Here is a 22938-nt window from a genome sequence, read left to right on the forward strand (position 1 = left end):
GCAATCCCAAGACATCCTTAATTAAAAGAATTTGGAATATTGGCCGGGCGCTGTGGCTCACGCCTGTAATCCTAGCTCTTGGGAGGCCGAGGCGGGCGGATTGCTCAAGGTCAGGAGTTCAAAACCAGCCTGAGCAAGAGCGAGACCCCGTCTCTACTATAAATAGAAAGAAATTAATTGGCCAACTGATATATATATATAAAATTAGCCGGGCATGGTGGCGCATGCCTGTAGTCCCAGCTACCCGGGAGGCTGAGGCAGAAGGATCGCTCGAGCCCAGGAGTTTGAGGTTGCTGTGAGCTAGGCTGACGCCACGGCACTCACTCTAGCCTGGACAACAAAGTGAGACTCTGTCTCAAAAAAAAAAAAAAAAAAAAGAATTTGGAATATTGATTGAAAATTGTCACCTCTGGCTTTGTACTTCCTCCCATGACTTTGCTGAATATTTTAAGAAATTTATTTTCAACATGGAGCTGACGCTTGCCTTCCCATACTTCCTCTTGAGTCACTCACCAGAATGTAATGAGGTCCCATTCTGATGTTTTCAAATGAAAATAATTACCATGGTTTCATTTTGATTATTGCCTTTCAGAGGTATCAGGTTCATAAAAATTTAAATCAACTCCAAGTAACATAAGCCACAGTCCTTTACTTCCTATTATACAATCACAATGAAACACAGACTTGTTCTTTGTTTCGGAATGCAAATGAGGTTTGAGATCAAACCTGAACTATAATGTCTTCATTTATCCTCCTCAACAATCCACAGTACTGATGAGGGTAACACGAAGAGTAGTAAATACACATTTCGATGTCCAGATCCCTACAAGCCTCAATGTGTTTCTCCTACTGAACTTGAAGCTGAAGCAAAGCAGAAAATCCAGTGTCCAGGGAATAGCACATTCGACGTTAGGGAGATTAGCATGTAAGGACTCAGTCCCTGAAGGAAACAGAGGCATTTTAGAAAGCAAGGTTCACACACGAGTTGAAAGTGAGTCTAGTTATTCCATGGTGGTGCATACTAGAGGTAAGGGTAATAGTAGCTAGTTTACTTCTCCCTCCTCTGTGTAAAGCATTTTACACATCCAAATCGCAATACTCCTCCAAACAGTTAAATGAGTCAATCGGTCAACAGGCATTCATTTATACAATAAATATTTGTCAGGGGCTTGCCATGTACTATTATTCTAGGTGCTAGAATATCACAGCCATCAGATAAACAAGGTCATTGCCCTCGTGGGACTTAGATTCTAGGGAATCCACTATCAAGAGCTACTGAAACATAACTTTATGGTAGTAAAGAGAGACAAGACACATTTCAGACAAGGTACTAGCGAAGACCTGACGATCCCAACATTTGCACAAACATGGGCAGTCACAAATAGGAACAGACACAAGGGCTTTAGTCAAATACGTTTGAGTAAGACTACAGTTTAGATCTGACTTTGGAGCAGTTTTTAGATCGAGGTTGAGACTCCTTCGCAATTATTTAAGCAGCCCAATATATGCCAACCTAGAGATCAATATGAAACAGCACAGGATATTCATTAATTTATTCAGCAAATGTGTATTGATCAGCCACTCTGAGCTCAGGATACAAACGTGACGGGACAAAGTCTCTGCTCCCTGTGGCATACTGTCCTGCAGTGGAATGAGACGCAATCACAATGTTTCAAAAGTAAAGTTACAAAAGGTCTCCATGAAGGCACAGCCTTTAAAACTGAGAACTAAGGGTGTGCGCTAGTCCAATACCTGGAGGAGGATCAGTGTGACATTCCATAATATCAACAAAAGGCAGGTATGTCCGAGCAAGACTTTCACCAAGATCCAATTAGGGGAGCTGAGCCATTAATACCAGATCTCATTGCGGTTGTCATAAAGTCATTTGCAGATGGCTGGACATGTGTTTCTTTAACTTAACTCTGGGTGAACCATCTATGTTTCATTGTATAAGGTAGGTCCAACCATGAGTAAAAGATTTCCATAAATATTATTAACAAAGGCAAGACTTCATCTCCTGCCCAGAGAAGGGAGAAAAGAAAAAAATACATGTAGAGGAAAAGTGTTGGAATGGAATCTAGTCTTTGTTTGGTTGGCTACACAGAAGCTACACATTCAATAAATACTTGTTAATGGGTTTTTATATCAATGGTTCCATTGGAAAGGACTCTGATAATCTATAAATACTATATTCATTGTGTATTGTTGGAATAAATATATGTATCACGTAAGCAAATTCTACTATTTTTCAAATATATATAGATGGTGCTTATGGACTAACAAGAAAAGACTTTTAAAGCATCACTGAATTTGTCATAACTCTGTCAATGTGTCAGTCCCCAGACACAAAAATACTACTATTATAAGATTAGTGTTAAACATAGGCATTTTCACATTGGGAAAAATTAGAAACTCCTGGTCTATATGATGAAAATGCCATATGGAAAAATGATGGATACTGTGTTATTGGTCTTGACCAGCTAATGATTCAGAATAACCAAGCATCTGATCCACTTGACTTCACAGAATTTCATCCTTAATATGACCCCAGGCACCTCTGTTTGATTCACATCAACAGGCTATATTTCCAAACTTGGAAACAAAATAATGGAATCAATAAATTCAGTGTTATTTTTTAAAAGGCTCATTCGTTTCTATTTCAGCCTTGATTGAAGTCTCTGACCATGTTTTGGTTTGGTTGTTTGCATTCCAAGCACTGACTATGGGCCTGGCACTTAGATGCTGCTGAGGAAGATACAGCAATGTCAAAATCACGTTTCCAAACTTGAAGGAGCTTACAGTATAATTGGAGAGCAAAGATACTATGCCCAAGTTCTAATACAAAACAGGAAAGGCTGCTAAATGCCATAAAAAATATGGGCATTCAGAATGGAAAAATTGTCCCAAATACTGGTATCACAAAAGACCGCTGGGGGGGAGGACACAGAGGTGAGTCTGAGAGAGCGGGCTGCACCAGGCACAACGTGGTCACATTGGCTAAGACTTCAGGGGACTAAAGAACCAACAGGAAACCAAATTTTAACACCAGTTGATGGAGAATCTTTACTGACATACTGGGGAGTCAGTGGGCTTTAGGGAGCCATCATCTACTTTGGCTTTTTTGTTGTTGCTATTGTTGTTTAACTACTGAGTAGGGCTTTATTTTCTGTACATCATAAGTCCGGAGGTGGCAGCTCAGGGCTGCTATAGCTGTTCCGCAATGCTGTCAGTTTCTTCGTGTCTTTCCATACCATCATTCCTTTTTTTTTTCTTTAATTGTGGTTTTAAAAAAAACATACCATAAAACTTACCATCTTAACCATTTCTAACTACACAGTTCAGTCGTGTTAACTATATTTACATTGTTGTGCAACAGAGCTTCAGAACTTTTTCATCTTGCAGAAGTGAAACTCTGTACCCCTTAAACAGCTCCCTGTTTCATCTCCCCCCAACCTCGGTAACCGCCATTCTACTTTCTGTCTTGATGAATGACTACTTTAGACAGCTCATACAAGTGGGATCACACAGTATTTGTCTTTTTGTGACTAGCATATTTCACTTATTTATCCATGTTGCGGCATATGACAGGATTCCCTGCTTTTTTAAGGCTAAATAATATTCCCTTGCATGCGCAGATCGTGTTGTGTTTATCCATTTATCCGTGCAAGAACACTTGAGTTGCTTCCACCTCTCAGCTGTAATAATGTTGCTGAATGATGTTGCTGTGAACAGGGAAGGGCGTGCCATCATCCACTTTTGAAGTGGAGAAAATGGTAACCACATAGATACACAGTCATTAAGATTTAAGGATTTTTTCCTCATTCGAGCTCTCACTGCCTATAATAGCAAGTGAATAGAACTTATTTAAAGATGCAACTGGCTATTGCCCAGACACGTTTGCTGAAAGACCATGGAGTATAAGCCTGTCTGACCAACCCCCCCTCCATCCTTTGTGGGCAGAGCCTCCCTGCAGCCACCTGACCTTGAGGTCCAGCCTGGCTGGATTTGTATGACTTCACTGCTCCCTTTTCCAAAGGTGAAGCTCAGAGATTATCAGTTTGTTTGTTCATTCATTTAATTAGTGTTCTGCAACCAATATTGGCATTGTTCATTCTTTAATGTTGAAATATAAGGAAACATGATTTGTAACTAGGAACCCTAATTGCAGACACTTGGGATGTCTGGCAAATAGAAATTTTGAATTAACATAAAAGTTCCTACTTCCTAGAAAAAGAAATTTCTGTGATAGACTTCAACAGGAAACAAAACAAAAACAAAACCCCACATTTTAAATTGTCATCCTGTGGTTTGCTGAGGTTTAATAAAAATCAACTTGGAATTGAGCATCCGATATCCACACGATTTTTCCTTCATTGCTTCCTTCAGGACTTGGTTCAAATAGTACTTTCTCAACCATTACTAAGCAAACCTTTAAAATCACATCTCCCCAAGCTCCTGGCATTCCCTATTTCCCATCCCTGATTTATTTTTCTTCATAGTCCTTATCACCTCTTAATATCCTTATTTATTTATATTTACTTATTTATTTTCTTCTATCTCCCCATTCTAGAATGTTCCACGAGGTCAGGGATTGTGTCTGTTTTGTTTTTTTTTTTTCTTTCAGGGAATCTTTGTTCTCTTCTGTAGCCCCAGTACCTGGCACATAGTCAGCACTCAATATTATTTGTCAGATGAGTGAATAAATAAATTCATGAGTTTATCTGAAGGTAATAGCAGTAAACACCTTTCGCTATCCACAATAAGCCCTTTTCTCAGAGAACTGCTCCTGCCCACAGACTTGAGCCCTAGTGGCAGATATCTGGAGTATACAAGCAGTTCTCCCAGGTCCTTCCAGGAGAAGACAGGATCCTAACTGGACTTATCAGATTGCCTCTCCCAGAATTTAGAGGTGGAACTGAGGGATGCCAATCTGAGGGCTCCTCTTGTGGCTGCAGTTGAGGTGGTTGAGGGGGGCTGGAGGGCAGACACCTGAAAAAAGAAGCAGGGAGAGCCCATCTTCTGCAAAAGGATGAAGCGCTTATACCAAGAAAGGTGGAGATGGGAGCCCAGGTGACCCTAGAAGGAGACCAGAAGAATCAATGCCTTCGTTCTGGATGGTTTTCTCGATTCTACTCCCAGCCCCTTGTAAGTGCTGGCACATACCCGTGTATACTTACAATAAACTCCCTTTCTTGCTGAAGCTAGCTTGGCATGGGTTTCTATTCCTTACAACTACAACAGCCTTAACTGGGAGAGTGACATAAAACATTTCCTAGCGCAGATGATAAATGTGTTTGCATTCATCAAAGTGATATTTCAATGGGTCCGTGGTCAAATAACTGCTCTCGCCTTTTTTGCACTTGGTCGCTTCATTTAGAATCACTTAGAGCAGGGTTCACTCTGTAGTTTGAAGACAGGGCTCTTTATGTGGCTTTTTCATATGATAATGTAGAGTATATTTTCAGCCTAGCCCTCAATCAAACGGGCATCGTCTTAAGGAGATATAATTATAGCCGCTATTTTGCTGGCTCTTAACAGAAGACAAAGCAAACAGTGTGCTAAGAAATTATATTCAATGATGACATTTGGAACAACAGGGAGAAGAGGGCCAGTCAGCACAGAGGAACTATATATCCCCAACGTGGAGTCTTATCCTCAGAAGACCCCCATAAACAGAGGGTGTTTTCCTTGGGTAGATGGATTGTGGTTACTTTGATAGGCTGTGAAATGATTGACACTGTCAAATCTAAAAAGTCCAAATGAAATAAGGAACAATGGCTTTGATTACCAGTGAATCATATTCACTAATAACCATATTAAAAATCCATTGAAAAGAATAGAAGTACAACAGTGAATCGTTTTTTGCTTTTGTTTTACTTTGGGTTTTATTGATGGTGGTGGTGGCTTGGGTTTTTTTTTTTTTTAAGGTTAACCATTGAGATTCACACTGGAAACTTGTATTTTCCAGTGAACATTCAGTACTTGAATATCCTTGACATTTTTTTGTAATTTAAAATTGTACAAATGTTACAACACTGTAAAAATGATTAACAATGGTAATGTATTCTCTCTTAATGCCTCAGACAATCAGCAAGTGAAACATAATTAGAGAACAGTTGGTTTGTCGTCCAATTATTTATGTTTCTGTTTCATAAGAGAGGAATTTGACTTGGTCAATCATCAAACGGATCAAACCACATTACGCATCTACCATTGTAAAATAATTGCATTTCACATGTACAGGAAACGCATTGGAAAGTAGGGGACTAAGAGAAAATAATTTCAAGAAACACAAGAGACATGAATCTGTGTAAAGCTTTCTAATTCTATTTTTTTTTTCACTTCAAACGCTACATAAGGTTCACTCAGACAATTGGGTTTGTGTGTAAATACAACCGACTGGTTCTTCTTGCAGAAATTCTTTGCTCGCTCTTCAGCTAATAATATTTCCCTTTTGTTCTAACTCATTACTTCTGGCTTTCCACCACTGTTCTAAGCTAAGTAATTTCTCTCTCCTCACTGTCTGCACCTTTACAAATATTTGCAAATGGTTATCGTGCCCTAGCTTGGTACTTATCACACAGAAAAAACCTTCAGTGTCTTTAATACTTAATAACTAGGCCAGTGTCTTAACTGTTTTTCTCCCCTGCAATTTCAGCTGTCTAACATGTTACAGTAATTACCTAATGCAGTTCTCTACAGCACAATGTTGAGCTCAAAATTCATTTTGCTTTCCTTAGCAAATGCTGTGTTGGGTGAAACTGCTCTAAAAGGTTGTCAGAGCCAACACAAGCTTATCAAAGAGCTACCTCTGAGTCCTGAACAGTCAGGGGACCTTGGTCACAAGATCTAACTGAGTAATCTTACCTCTGCCACTGTGTGATTTAGAGCAAATCACTAGTACTATGAATCTCACTTTTATTTTCTACAATGTGAGATTTCCAATAGATTGCCTCTAAGATGTCTTCTAAATCCATGATTGTAAAGCTAACCTATATTTTTAGAGTATCCTTTTTAAAATCTAAATCTAATCAAATCTCTCCTTCTGAAGAGCCTTCGGTTGCCTATTGCACTTAGGATGAGATCAAACTCCTTTCCAAAGCCTACTAAGCCGTGAATGGCCTCTGCCTGCATCCCAACCTCAGTTTGTGTCATCTTTTACACTCCTCTTAGGTTAGGTCTTTCCAAATGAGACTCTGAAACAAGGATATGAGTCCAAGTGTCTTATATGGAAGGGGAATGGCAAGGACATGGGGAGGAGAGGCAACGCAGGGAAGGAAGCCCAACGAAGGGGATGTTATCATGGAGCTTATCACAATGGGCAACCAAGGTCAATCCCACTGAACACACCTCTGTGTTATCCCTCCTGAGAGGCAGGGAGGCTGGGATTATGTTGACTCACCAACTCCCATTCACCATAGGCTGAGAACAGCTCCTGGATCATCAACCTCCTGGCACCTGTAGGCTGTCTGGTATGTTGACCCAGAGTGCCAGAGGTAGCCACGACTGTATACAGAAGCACTGAGTGCCGTGGGGATACGAGTAGGATACCGACACATCTGCCCCACTGCTTACCAAACCCAGCCTTGTGGGGCTTCGTCCACTTCCCAAGACTCAACTCTTTTCCTCTCTTAGGACCTCTGCACACACAACCCTCTCTGGTTCAGACACTGCAAGCTTCCCTCTTTCTCAGTCTAAACATCACTTTCCAAGGCAAGTCTTTCCTGACCACCCTAATTAGCTTCCCCTCCCTTGCTTTATTTTCTTACCACTCCATGTTTGTTTCTTTCATAACATTCTTTGTATTGCATAATTATTTATTTATTTTATTATGATTATTTTTTATAGAGACAGGGTCTTCCTATGCTGCCCCGGCTGGGCTCAAACTTCTGGTCTCAAGCGATCCTCCCACCTCAGCCACCCAAGTCGCAACTACCTACTATTATCTTATTTAATTTTACATTTTTAAGCTCCTCTAGACAATGAATGTCTCTTTTATTCCCCAATGGAGAGCCAGCATCTGTCTTGCTCAGTACCTGATGAATGGCTGGTATTCATGAAATTGATCTCACATGAATAAACTTCTGAAAGCCCACAGTTGTTTGCAAAAATCATCTATCTAAACACAGCAACTAAAAATGTTTTGGTGAGATGGAGAGAAAGTGTTTTGATGCCTGATTACTTTACACATTAAAAAGTGTTCATTTCAATGGTCCCCTGCAGGAGCAATACTCCATGGGTACATTAGCTTCAGTAACTTACGTAAGTACAGTAGTAGATACAAGCAAAGATGTGCCATGCTAATGCAGTCAGAAGATGGAATTCCAGTCTTAGCCTTCTATGCTTCTGGCCATAACTGTGAATTTCTGGTACTCTGGTATGGTTTTTTGTTTTTGTTTTGAGTTTTTAATTTTTTCAATTAAAAATATAATGATGAAGAAATTGGGTTATCTCTTAAATCTCCCCATAAGCCCTAATATTGTCTCAGGCTATTAAGTGAGAAACATAAACATGGCACTTGCATATTATAGGTGCTTTAGCCAATATTTGTTTTTTGAATGCTTGAAACATAAATGGCTGGGCCACAAGGCATGACATTTTGCTAATTAAATCTCAGATTCTTCACCTGCGAAAAGTAGTGGTCTTATGTAAGAGTCAGGAATGCCAATACCTACCGTGAATACCACTGTTACCTAAACCTGTGCTCATGGAAGATGCCACTAATCAATTGCCACACTCTTCTCCACTGATCCAAACTGTGGCCCCAGAAATCTGGCAGACACTACCTTAACCAGGAGATCAAGGTTACCATTGCCGGTGATAAATTATCTAGAAAGCAGAATAGTATGATATGATATGATGAGACAGACACTTCACTTTTGTACTATTCTCCCCCCAAACCCATGACCCCACTCTAATCATGAGAAAAACATCAAGACAATCCCAAAGTGAGGGACATTCTACAAAACACCTAACCAATACTCCTCAAAACTGTCAAAATCATGAAAATTCAGGAAAGACTAAGATACTGTCACAGAGCAGAAAAGAACTAAGGAGACATAAAAACTAAAGACAATGTGGTCCTAGATCCTGGATTAGAAAAAGGGCATTAGTGAAAAAAAAAAAAAAAAAAAAAGAACCAGATAAAATCTGAATAAATTCTGGAGTTTAGTTAACAGTAATGTACTAATGTTAATTTCTTGGTTTTGACATTTGTCAAAACAGCATGGTTATGTAAGAAGTTAACATCGGGTAAACAGGTACACAGAAAGTCTTTGTATTATCTTAGTGATTTTTCTTAAATCTAAAATTATCCCCAAATATAAAGATTATCTTTTTAAAAGTCAGTGAACCAGGCCCCTCAGTATCCATATGAACATGTACAACACATTTAACCTCCTTGACCTTCACCTACCTCATCAGTGTAAGTACTTTTAATCTTTTCAGATATTTTAATGCAGATAAAGAAGACTGAAATTACTCACTATCAAATTCTTGCAGTGAGAACATCCAGCTTGAGGCACATACTAGGAAATAAATAAATGATCCTGCCAAACCCAGTGCTGCATTTTTTCCACTTTCAAGTAATTTAAGAGTTACTATGTAGCCACAGACTTTCTTAAATTAATGCCTTTTAAAAAAAACTTTAATTAATTTTCAAAACATCTTTTACTTACACCCAAATTTAATTGCAAAGCTTGAGATCTTGGCATAGGGAGAATTTATTGAGTACTTTGATACTAAGGAATGACTGCCCTTAACACTAACAATCAACTAAATTGCTACAAATCTTCTCTTAATACCCTCCAGATGACATCCGGGCTGGGGATAGTCTTCGTAAGATTCATACAGCTTTTCCCTTGAAGACACATACCAAGCACAGGAGTCACGCTTTCTATGTACTTACGGATCCCATAATTCATTGTCTAGGTGAAATGGGCTGCTTTTGAAAACTTGGAGACTACAGCCTTCACTTTTCAAATTGTGTAGCTAGCAGATTTCATTTACAGTATATTGCAACAAGTCCCTGGGAGTTTCCACTGAAGCCCATAAATCAGAATCAGTTAAGAAAAATGTTCAAGAGAATTTCCCATTTCTGCAGATAGACAAGGTTGAGAAATATCAGAGGTAGAGTTATATAGTGTGAAATGACACTTTCTAAAGGGCTCTTTTGAGCAATTTATTAAGAATTTGTCAAAGACATGCTAAGTGCTCATCAGTGAATTAGGATGTATTATAATGCTTATTGTAGCATTTAAAGATCATGATACTTATCACTTAGATTGTACTTAACATGCTCAAAACATTTTCAGTTCTAATTAAATACTCTCCCACGTGTATCTGTGTAGAGAAGTAACCATTTATAGAAGGAAGAAATACCCAGACTCACAAATAAAAAAAAAAATCCATCAAAGAAGGCTTGGGAACTTGAGTACAGTATTAAATATGTAGGCAAATGTATAACATCTTGAGTTTCAGCCAGAAATCTCAGTCAGTTCCCCAAATAACCATTTGGAGTTCCGTCTTCTCATCAAAGTGAGCCTTCATGCTTTTTCTTCCTGAAGTTTTAGCTGCCCTAGACAGGGTCTTTTGAGGTTTAGGCTAATTATATGGAGAAAACAGGGAAACCAAGCCATTCCATTTTCCCAAATATGGGATTTGTCTTTTATTGAGCTCAACGAATATAGGTTCAACATATTCTAGCTTCATGACTTCTTGTTCTTCACTTTGTTCCCCCAAGTTTTAAGACACATCACTGCTTCCCAATGGGATCAACACTTTGGTTAGAGGGAAAAATCAAAAGGAGAGTCCATCTTCACAGGTAATAATTTTGCTATTTGAAAAAGGGGTAAGGATTTTACTGAGAGAAATTTGGGATTCAAAATTCCACCCCTCAATGGGGAGCTCGGATTTTAATGTTCATACTTGTGAGCCCCAGTGTTAGGCAGCATTTATCCAAATGTACCATGCATACCCTCGGCTCCAGGCAGGGGACTTCTAGGAATCCATCCCATAGTCACACTAGCACAGAGGAAGCACCCAGTAAATATCGCCTACTATTATAATATACAGCTAGAAAGGACCTTAGAGCCTCGCTCCTCAAAGTGTAGGTTGTGAAGAGGCAGCACCAGATCACCTTTGAGCTGGTTGGAACGCAGGATCTTGGCTCCGCTCCAGATCTACTAAGTCAGAATCTGCATTTTAACGTGATCCCCAAATGACCAAATGTACATTATAGTTTGAAACTAGTAAGTATAGGGAAAGAATGGGGATTCTCCATTTCCAACAAAGTCCGTGTACAGGTATGTTTATGCCAGCACTGTTTGCAATAGGGAAAAATTGGAACACACCAAAATGCCCCTTAAAGGGGAAATGTTAGTTAATCCATCTGTCTCAGTCTGTCCCAGCTACTCAAACAAAATACCATAAACAGGGTGGCTTATAAACACTAGAAATTTATTTCTCACAGTTCTGGAGGCTGCAGGTCCAAGCTCAGGATGTCAGCATGGTTGAGTCCCAGCGAGGGCCCTTTTCCATGTTGCAGACGGCCAGCTTCTACTAATGGCTGTTTCCTCGCATGGCGACAGAGGAAAGGCAGCCCTCCGGAGCCTCTTTAATAAGGGCACAAATCCCATTCATGAGGGCTCCACCCTCGTGACCTTACCACCCCCCAAAGGCCCCACCTCCTAATACAATCACACTGGGGATTAGGATTTCAACATATAAATTCTGGAGAAACAAACATTCAGTCCAATTCACCATCTAATATGATATAACTCTGGGAAAGAATGTGATAGAATTAATGTCACATTAACTGGTTATTAGTATCCTGCTGCTCCATAGGGAATTAAACACAGCAACTTTACCCAGAAAGAGTTCGAGTTTTCCAAAAGCTAAATTGGGAGGTGAGTGTGGTTGTTAAGCGTACGATCAATGGAGCCAGATCAAATCCCAGCTCTGCCCTTCAAGTGACCTTGGTATAGTTCACTACATCCATGATCCTTGGTTTCATCGTCTACAAAATGTGGATGATATTAACAGCATCCCCTCTGTAGGATTCTTATGAGAATTAAATGAGGCAATACACGGAGAGTATTTGCACAATGCCTAACACAGAGGAAGTAGCCAATAAATCTCATCTACTATTATAACATACAGCTGCATTGCCCACAAGCTCCCAGATCCTTCTGCTCCTGGTTCGTGGCCCACACTTTGTGTAGCACATCAAAGTTTGAGAAGTTTGCCTTATAGGATGCACAGTTCTGCCCCCTCCTTTTATAGATGATGAAACTGAGCCCTGAAAAGCTTAACCAACTTGTTCAAGTCACATACCAGTCCACAGTAAAGCTGGGACTCAGACTCACCATTCCTTACTCTGAAATTTATACTTTAAACAAAGGTTTCGGGTCACAAATTGTCAGACCAGTGCAGTTCTCCGAGAGTATAGTGGACGATTTGAAATGAACTCACTATTGGATTCTGAGATCCTGTACGCATGTCAAGGTAAGTGAGACCCTAAATGGTTGTTTTAATGAATGCAATGTTATAATTCACGCAGAGTCACTGTTGTACCTAGCAAATTCATAATTAGAGGTAATTTTGCACCTGCTGTCACGGGAAGATGGCATTTCCTTTAATTTAGCTTGATGCCTTGATTATGCCATGGGAGCAGCAGGAGACAAGGCAATCTCTCACTCCACTCCTAGAGAAAACACACAGCCTTTAGTCTGTGGTTATGATTAATAAAGCCATCCAGTTTCCTTGGAATCATCAGCTACCACTTCTTAGGGTGCTGGAACGAGTCTTCCATGGGATGGGAGCGCTTGTCACCACCCAACCTGTTGCAGAAACCATAAGAGGCTACTGGGTTCTTTTTAGGGTGAACCAGCCCAAGAATTCCAAATCAAAACAACTTGGAAACATGATCATTGACATGTGAAGGAATTTCAGGCCACTGAGTCACAAGAAACTTAATGTTATGTTTCTATAACTGAATTGACTTTCTAGTTCAAGACTCTACTTCAGGAGTTTGGGGTTTCCCTTTATTTTCATGGTCTGCTTTGTTTGGGGCAATTTATCTAGAGCCGAGTCATTAGGGGAGAGGAACACTTAGACATGCGTGCTGACATCCACTGAGAGGTCACCATCTGGTGCTGATCATAAATCCCCGGTGGTCATGGCCGTGTCCTCTCCTGTTTGCAGTTGCAGGATTCTCCAGGCCCAGTGGTCTCTCTGTGGCTTTCAGACACTCAGACTTTGTGCTGCTGCTCTGTGCCAGCCAGAGGGTGGGCAGAGGGCTAGGTGAAGCCTATCCCTAGATGACCACGAAGCCACCACTTCTGCTTGGGTAGGTGCCACACTGGGGGGATGTGGAAAGCTGGGGAGGCTTTGCTAGCTCAAGATCTGAACTCAGGTTTAGCTGAGGCCAAGTCACTCCTTCACCTGTAGCCACTGATCCTCTCATTTTCCCTTAGTGTCCATCCCAGTAGCGGGCATGTTGGGGTTCTTGCTGTCTAGCCCTATGATGCTTAAACCTACTGGGCATTCTAGCAGGAAGGTAGGATGACCAGGACTGGGAGCCAGGGGGAAGGCACAGGTATGACCTAAGACAAGTCCTTTAACCTGTCTGGCTAACCTCTCAGTCCACTGTCACTGAGGACATTCTCTTCAGTGGGTGAGGAGTATTCCACTGTGGCCAGGCACCCTCCTTCATTGCTCTGTTACCTTGCTGATGAAAAATTAGGGAGCTTTTCACTTTTTCCTGTTTTATACAAAGCTGCAGTGGACATTCTTTAGAAAGGGTCAGCTCAGGCTTTAGTCTGGCCACCAGGGCTTGGGATAGAGAGTGGGGTTGCAGAACAAAAGAGTTGGAACCACTGATGACTTCATTCCATAAGCATTCAACTCTTTCCCTCTGAGCTGCCTCTTTGGAATGAGTGTTATCTCCATGGTAAAACAGCATGCCTTAGAGCTCAAAGACGCAGGTGCATGTCACAGTTCTGCCACTTAATAGTTGTGACCTTGAGCAAGTTTCTTGACCTCTCCCAGCTTCAGTTTCCTCACCCACAAAATATAAGTAATACCTACCTCACAGGGTGTCACAAAGCCTAAATGGGATGTTTAAGTAAATTATATATATATATATATATACATATATATATATAATATTTAGCACTGTGCTCAGCTATTGGCAAATACTCAAAAAATGATTTGCTATTGATGATGGTGATGATGATGAAGATTTTGACTTGGGTAGGGAAGAAGAAGAGGAAAAGCAAGAAAAGAGAAAAGGTTGGCCGGGCGCGGTGGCTCACGCCTGTAATCCTAGCACTCTGTGAGGCTGAGGGGGGCTGATCACTCCAGGTCAGGAGTTCGAGACCAGCCTGAGCAAGAGCGAGACCCCGTCTCTACTAAAAATAGAAAGAAATTAGCTGGACAACTAAAAATATATAGAAAAAATTATCTGGGCATGATGGCTCATTCCTGTAGTCCCAGCTACTCGGGAGGCTGAGGCGGGAGGATTGCTTGAGCCCAGGAGTTTGAGGTTGCTGTGAGCTGGGCTGACACCACAACACTCTAGCCCAGGCAACAGAGTGAGACTCTATCTCAGGACAAAAAAAAAGAAGAAAGAAAGGAGAAAAGGAAACCATTTAGGAAGAATTTATCATTCCTAGCCACTCTCACCAGGGAATGGTCTGCATTTGCTCTAAAGTAGCCAAGTAAGATGAATGTCCCCTGAAAAAGAAAGGATGAACCTCATTTCCCCAGCCCAACCCCCTCGTTCCCCCAGCCTGCCCAGATCTCCTCACTTTCAGGAAAAGGGGAGCCCATCTGGGGTAGCTCAAGACTTTGCCATGCTCTGAAAAGGCAAATTACTACTCAGGTGTGTAAAATTCATAATAACTTGCTAATGTAGACATAAAAAGTCAATATGAACTCCCAGTGAAATGTTACTAACTGTAAGCTATTTGGGTAAATGTGAGATTTTGTTACACAATAAAAAAAAAAAAATGCATGGTGACTTGAAGCCAAACTACTATCCCAAAGAGTGTATGTCATTTGGGGTTTGGGATTTGCTTTTTAAGTTGAAATAGTAATGGGTGGGGTACAAAATTATGTGGAAACAATTACAGGGCATACATTTTTTTGTACGTTTGTGTTGTTGCTTTTTTATCTTTAAGATTTTCTTGCTTTTATTCTATTTGCTTCTCATGAGGTTCAAACTACAATTGAGACTGGTATTAAAAGACAATCATTACCCTAAGCCCAGAGGACTGAAGACTCTGCATGCTGCATATGAGGCTCTCAATTTCAAGTGGTGTTAAGAGGGTTTTTAATTACTCAGCTTTGGACTCAGGTATCACCTTCCTGACAAAACAGCAAGGGTGAAACAGCTTTCTAACCGGATTAGAGAACTTCCCCACCACCAGATCCATGACCGGGAGCCATCTTGCCACTTGGGAGGAGCTATTTTAAACCAGCTCATTAGGGGAGGCGGGGAGAGGAGCTATTTAGAGTTCCCCGAGGCCGATGGGGAGAAAGAGGAGGGAAAAATACACAACTCTCATCAGTAGCCAACAGCTCCACATGTTCCCCACTGAAATCCTGCCTGTTACAAATACACTATTCAAACTACATAGGAGAAAAAGATTATAAAAGAACAATATGTAAGTGCAGAAGCTTTGGAGTTGATCACAGAGACCTCAGGTTCAATCCCAGCTTGGGCACATGCAAGATTAGGCAAGTTCTTCAGGAAATTTGGACTCACTTTACTCATCTGTAAAAAAGGTGCATTAATATTATTTGCCCCATAGGATTTTCCTGAGAATTAAATGGCGGGGGAAGGTATATAAAGATCTTGGCACAGTGTTGAGCATTCAGTGAACGCTCATAGATGGCAACTGCAATTTAGTATTGTGATGCTAGCCCGTGTCTTTTCTGTCTATTAATCAAAGTCACACAGTAACTTCATTCTTGCCATGTGCTAAATCATCCTCAACCCAGCACGTCTTCCATCCACACAACAAGTCCTGGCCACCCTGCACTTCGGCTCTCCCATCTCTCACCCCACCTCGAGCCCGCAATGCAAGCTTTCTTTCTAAATCCTGCCCACATGATCCAAGTACCAGCAGCCAGAACACAAAAGGCAGCCCTAGATTCAGAGGATTGAAAGTCACAGGTGATGCAAGCTCAAGGTGGGCTGGAAGGTGTGGGCTCAAGTTTTTACTTCATGTATTGTAGACATCTTTCCTGTCCACACTATTGGATCCACCATGTCCTTTTCCAACGACTCATTATATTCCATGGCATCGATGTACCATACTTTGGAAGAGATAAATTAAGATAGTTGCACCAGACAACATTTAGACAGTTTTCCAATTTTCTATGATCTTGAGCTCAACATTTTAAATGCATCTATGCAAACTTATCCTATTATATAGGATAAATCACTAAATGTACAATATCTGGGTCAAGGTGTATGAACATCTAAAATTAGGTACATATTGCCAGAATGCCCACCCAAACATTGGTTTTTTATTTTACTTTATCTATTTTATCTGCTCCTTCGTCTAGCTCTGACCACATTGCATGTCGGGTCATACTGCCTTTCTGTCTGTATTGGTGTGCCAGGGCTACGGTAACAGAGTCCCACAGACTGCGTAGCTCAAACCACAGAAATTTATTTTCTCACAGTTCTGAAGGCAGAAAGTTCAAGATTAAGGTGTCAGCAGGGTTGGTGCCTTCTGAGGCTTCTCTCCTTGGATTGTAGGTGGCAGCCTTCTCCCTGTGTCTACATATGTTCTTCCTCCCCTGGTGTCTGTGTCCTAATCTCCTCTTCTTATAAGGATACCAGTCATATTGGATTAGGTTCCACCAATATGACCTCATTTTACCTTAATCATCTGTTTAAAGGACCTAGAATAGGACTCACGAATTTTGGCGGGGACACACCTTAGTCCAAAACAGTATCTATAATTGACTATACATCTTTGTGTTTCTGGAATGCCTAATATGAAAAAATATATATATCCAGTGATTTCCTGTTAATCAAATGAGTGAATTTTCCCAGCATCCATGGGTATCACCCATGGTCCAGGTTCTGCGCAGAACAAGATGGGCACAAGTCTGCAGTCCTGGGCTGGCATGACAGCTCTGCTACTTAATAGCTCTGTGACCTCAAGCCAATTGCCCAAACTTTCCAAATCTGTTTTATCATCTGCAGTCATAGAACACATTCACTTGCAAGGATTATTAAGGAGCTCAGATGAAAAGCCCACGTGAATGTGCTTAGCAGGGAGCAAAGTGTGGTTCAAGTACTATTGGCAGTGACCCTGTCTCTTCTTGCCACCGCCACTCCCATCACCAAGTTCATGCATCACCCCACCCCTTTGGCCTCTTTAGAGATTACTTTCCCCAGTAAGAGGCCCCTTTCCAGTACAAACAGTCTCCAAAGGCAATTAGGACCCACCCTCCCTCCCCAGGGTTTGTGAAAGGCTATGTGCTCCGTGCTTCTAGGAACATTAACCATGACTTGGTGACACAGTCCCAAAAGGAACCAGTTGGCTTTGGGATAGCGCACTATGACTTCATTGGGAAGGCCATTAATCATAATTATGAAATAATGAAATGGCTGTCAATTTACCCATGCCTAATAACACCTAGTGAATAAGAGGGTCTTTTTACTTCTCACGGTGGAAATGGATGGCAGAGGATCCTGTTTCGGGGAGAGCATTACACGTCTTGGATGGCTGAAATGCCTTGGCCAGTGGAAGTCACTCGGCTCTTGGCTGGATGCCTCAGCAGCACTCTATGAGCCGTGCAATAACCTCTCCGAAATGCACCGCTGCTCCTGTCTTATTGCTTAATTAATCCACTTCTAATTGATATGGCCATGCATTACCATGGCTGCCTCCCTGCAGTGAGAGCCATAAAAACATACTTGGCTTTTCTAACAGGACTTTTGAAACAATGTCAAGAACATGAACTTGTAAGTGACATCATACTTTGTCAAGAAATGTGAGTCCTGTGACTTGGGCCAAATATTATCCTGACATCCAATAAAAATGCCCAGGTCTGCCGAAAGCATTATTATATTTCAAAGGATTTATATTGCAGAGAGGTGGGGAAGAAAGGAGAGAGGAGAGGAACTAATTGGGGAGTAGACGACTGAGACTGCCTTTTGTGCCTCCCACCCCCACTCAGTAGAGGCCCTTCTTGTTCCTTCCTCTTAATCATCGTAATCACCAGAAAAGCCTCTATCAAGTACAAGCACAAGCACAAGCACTGTCCTGAAAGATAAGGTATTTCTAGACCAGTCCATTCTAGATGTTTGTGAGAGGCAATTCTAAAAACGAACTGATATCACACCCAAACTACCCAGCCTCTCTGGGACCCAATTTGCCTTTTTACAAATTTGATACTCTCAGACATTTAAAAAAAAATCACACAGAAAAGATGTTAGGCCAGGGTTTTGCAAAATTACGTATAATCAAAATCATGTTTAGAAACCCCTTTAAATCACTGTTGTCTCTATAAACTGCTCTACAGTAATTGCCAGGCACGTTCAAGTTCAAGACCTACAAAAGGAGAGTCTATGTCAAGGTCAACAAACTATGGCGCGTGGGCCAAATCCAACCAGCCGCCCATTTTTATAAACAGATTTATTGGGATACAGACACCCTCATTCATTTACGTTTTGTCCACGGCTGCTTTCACACTGCGACAGCAGAGTTGAGTGGTTGCAACAGAGGCCATATGGCCCACGAATCCTGAAATATTTATTTATCTGGCCCTTTACCAAAAAAGTTTACTGCTTCCTGGTCTAGGTGCAGATGTCTGTCTATTCCACCTCCTCTGCCTTCCACGTAGCTATCAAATCCCTGGCAGTGGCTAGAGAGAGGTGGAGCATGCTACAGCACACTGCTTGCCTGTAGGGCCAGGCCTTCATTTGGGTTAATGGAGTTCTTTGTTGTCCGGAGAATTAAAAAGAAGTCTTGGTGCATATCTCATAAGGGTTAAATTCTAAAATTTGCTATAGCTGCACTTGGGATTTGATTTTCCTAAAGACAGTGTCCGTCTTTCCCAAGCCAGAGGTCATAGTGACAGGTTGGGGTGTCAGCACAGAAGCCAGGCCTTTGGGGACAGCCCCAGGGCAAGGCTCAGTCCCCCGGGGAGCTGGCAGGTGGGAGACCCTGAAGAATTCTCTGTGCGGGACACATCAGGGCTTCTGTCTCTAGACTAAAGGAGCCTGTGACAAACTGGTTTGTCCCCCAGGTCAATATTTCACTGTCGGATCCCAGCTTCATCTCCCCGGCTTTGTCTGCCTCCCGTACCAGGAGCCTCTGCTGGGTCTAGGCAGATGGATTCTAGCGTCTTCCTTGCTGCACGTGACTTGGAGACACTTCACAGGCGATATTAATCATGCTGATCAGGCATGACCTCCCCTTTTGTAAACTCATGTTGATGGCCTCAAACCAATCAGTACCTGTCGCAATGTTTATGATCCCTAAATGAGGGCGGAAGACAGTGGGAGCGAGAGTGCCTTGTGTGAGAACCAGGCATCCCTCCAGGCCCGGCCTGCTACTGGGAGGAAGCGGTTTTCAGAAATGTATTCATTTCTCTGGCTTCTTTTTTGGTCTTCTCTCATAAGATTCCCCCGCCTCCTTGGTGGAAAAGCAAATAACACTCCCCGTGTATCCAGCACTTGTCTGCATGCATCGTCTCCCTAGGCAGGTGTTACAGGCTAATGGCAAGGAACACGGGCCTTTGATTCAAACCGCCAGCATGCTGATCCTGCCTGTGCCTCTCAGTAGCCAGTGGCCTTGTAGGAGGGCGGACTTCTTTACACTTCAGTTAAATCATCTGCAAAATGAGGGACAATAATCAGGGTTGGTGTCACGGACGTTTGACCTCTGCAATTGCAGAGGACTCCATGCTCAGAAGGGCTTTGCGCTTGGTTTAGTGCTCTGCTGTCGCCACCTTGGCGTTCTTCATAACTTTTCAACAAAGACCTTTGCATTTTCATTTGGCACTGGGCCCTGAAGATGATGTCATTGTCCTGAAGAAGGTTCCCCCCTTACAGGGATATTGGGACAGATTAAGGCATGAAAGTTCTTCGTGCAATACCTGGCACAGGGTAATCACTCAAATAAGCTATTATTATCAACGCTACTTATTTGATCTCACAAAAGCCTTATGAGGCAAACCGAACTGATAGTATGATTTAGCTGACAGCATGGTTTTACTTTAGGAATGCAATCATTGATACTCAGAGAAGTGAAATAACTTCTCAAGATCATCTGGCTAGGGCTTAGTTCAATAAACATCCCTTCCTTTGTTCATTCATTCAGAAAATGGTTCCTGGGATCCAACCACAGGCCAGTAGGTTTGGGTAGACTGTGGCAACAAGATGAGCCAGTGTCTACCCTCATGGAGCTGACCACCAGCACGTGAGAAACTGCCCGGCACCTGCTCTTTAAAGCCACCAGCTGGTCCCTGAAGGGATTGCATTCTGAAAAACCCAGAGTTCCTAATCTCTAAGATGGGCAGAGCTGGCTCATGTGTCCTCCCAGGCCATGGCCAAGGCCAAGGCACACTATATACACCTTTGGTCACATCTCAGAGCCTTTGGGGAATTTTCCAGCCCTGGTCTCGGAGGCCTGTGCACTCCCCGATGTCTGACCATAGTGTTAATCTCCAGTGTCATCCAGCAGTCCTGTCTTCCAGGAGGACTTGCAGAGGGATAATCAACATGCTTAATTTTGGATTCCTAGGGAGGAAGTCTATGTGCAAACACTGCCCTGCCCCCCCAGTGCTCTGGGGTCTCCATTGTGGAAGGGGGGTGAAGCAAAGGGCACCTAAGACCTCAGTGGCTCATCACAGCAGAGCCAGAGCAGAGACTGAGTCCTCACTCCCTGGCCCACCTGGTTCCCATGATAAGTTAGTCCCCTTCCCATGCACGCCCCTTCCCAGTTCCTCCTGGACCTTTCCTAACCAATGCCAAGAGCTCAGAACCTTCCCTCTGCCTCGCCCACCTGCATTACAAGGCCTTTCCATCCATCCGGACATAAGATAGGTTGTTAAAACCATGTTTCCCGTATTAGCCATTCAGGGTATTTTTCACATTCATGTACGCTTATCTTATACTTAATATTTTTCTTCAAGTTGCCTTATTAAAAATTAAACTAGTCTATATAAAAGAAATTTCATATCCCTAATATGCATAAATAGGCCCACTTGCCTTAAATAGAAAGAAAGTGATTAAACAAATAAAAATATAAAACCAAAAAAAATATTGGATTCAAGAGCGCAAGTGCCACCAAAACCACCTCCTGTACCAGAAGGGGTGTGCACGGTGCATTTGGGGAAACTCAGGGTTAAACTAATTCCCAACACAGCATTAGTCGCTGACAACATTTTAGGCTACTACCTATTTGTGCATATTTGCGTTTTGATAGGGGACGCTTGGAAACGTAATGCCTGACCCATAGAAATAATGCGGGAATTCTAGGCAGCTGGAGATAAAGGGAAGTATTTCTGCTTAGAGTAGGCCTTTTCCGTAAGGCTGAAAGCTTAATGCATGGGCAGCCACCTTGCTCACCTCTGAGTAGCGCTCAGGAGCGGGGTGCAGACTCCCTAGAGGATGAGAAAGGCGACCTGCTTTTCCAATGTGCCCATTTGCTTTGTGCCTCATTCCGTTCCCAAGTGAAACCAAATAAGTCGCTGCTGCCAGGTTCCCTTGTCATTGCAAATGACTGGAGAAGGCGTGAGTGACGGAGCAAGTCATCTAACAGGTGTCTCCTGAACAGACGCCCAAGTGCTGATCTGCCGGTGGCCAGGGCCGGCCTGCAGCAAAACAGAGAAGATGGTTCCACTTGTCAGCCTTGCGTGTCTCGTCCATCTCGCGTTGCCCTTAGAGTCAAGATTCGCCTCCACTTCTCAGGGCTCCCCCCTCTCACAATGTCCCAGCGGACTTTTACCTCCTCGCCCCCCCACCCCCACCCCCCGTCTAAATTTGACTGTCTTGATCCATTTCCCATGGACCCTGCTCCCAGTAACACGATTAGAAGAGTACTGGCCATGGCAAGCGGTATAAGCTCACACCCCTCCTTGCCAGCATGGCGTGCAAAGAGTCCTCATGTTCTGCCCCATGATTAATCACGTCCCTGCACGCTTGGCAGTAGAAACATTCCTTTCCTTCAGAGAAAATTACGACTTCCACCCACCATGTGTCATCTTATTGCCATGGTCCCAAAGGACAGCCACAAATGAGTCAGCCATCAGTACACTTCACAATGTCTGTGGCCAGTGTTGTCCACAACTAATTTGCTATGTTGATATAGAGACCCTTCCAGAGACTGGAGATCCCTACTGTTAAAATGAAATGACCCTGAGGAGAGAAGACATGGGAACGAGTTCTAAATGTGCTGGAAGGCTAAAGAGAAAGGTAGAAGGACATAGTACCTGCCAAATTTCATTTTTTTAAATATTCAAATTATAGTAATTCCCAGTCCTCAGATGCCTAGGTTATCAGAAGTCCAGTTTTTCCTGGAGGTTTCTCCTGCAATATCATGAGGGACCCCGCAGGTGGCTTGCCTGACCTGTGATCAGCCACCTAGATGTTACCTGCTGCCACCTTTCACCTGCTACACTCAAGCGTAGCCCTGCAGGCGTGAAAGCTTCATGTTCTGCTCTTGGTCACCCAGGAGCACTTCCCACAGCCAAAGTGGCCCCACAGCTAGAACCTGAAGAGTTCAAGAAGTCCAAAGAAATGCCTGGGGACTGCCTAGCATCGCATGTGTCCTGCTAGTAGCCCCAACTATGGCTAGGGCAATGGTAGCTGCTGCTAGGCTCAGGTCCCAGTGGCTCCTCAAGTGTGAGTCACAAGCAAGGAAGCCCTGCAGCAAAACTGCCTGTGCAATCCACTCCCAGGGAGCT

This window comes from Microcebus murinus, chromosome 20, assembly GCF_040939455.1.
Source record: "Microcebus murinus isolate Inina chromosome 20, M.murinus_Inina_mat1.0, whole genome shotgun sequence".
Taxonomy (NCBI): Eukaryota; Metazoa; Chordata; class Mammalia; order Primates; family Cheirogaleidae; genus Microcebus; species Microcebus murinus.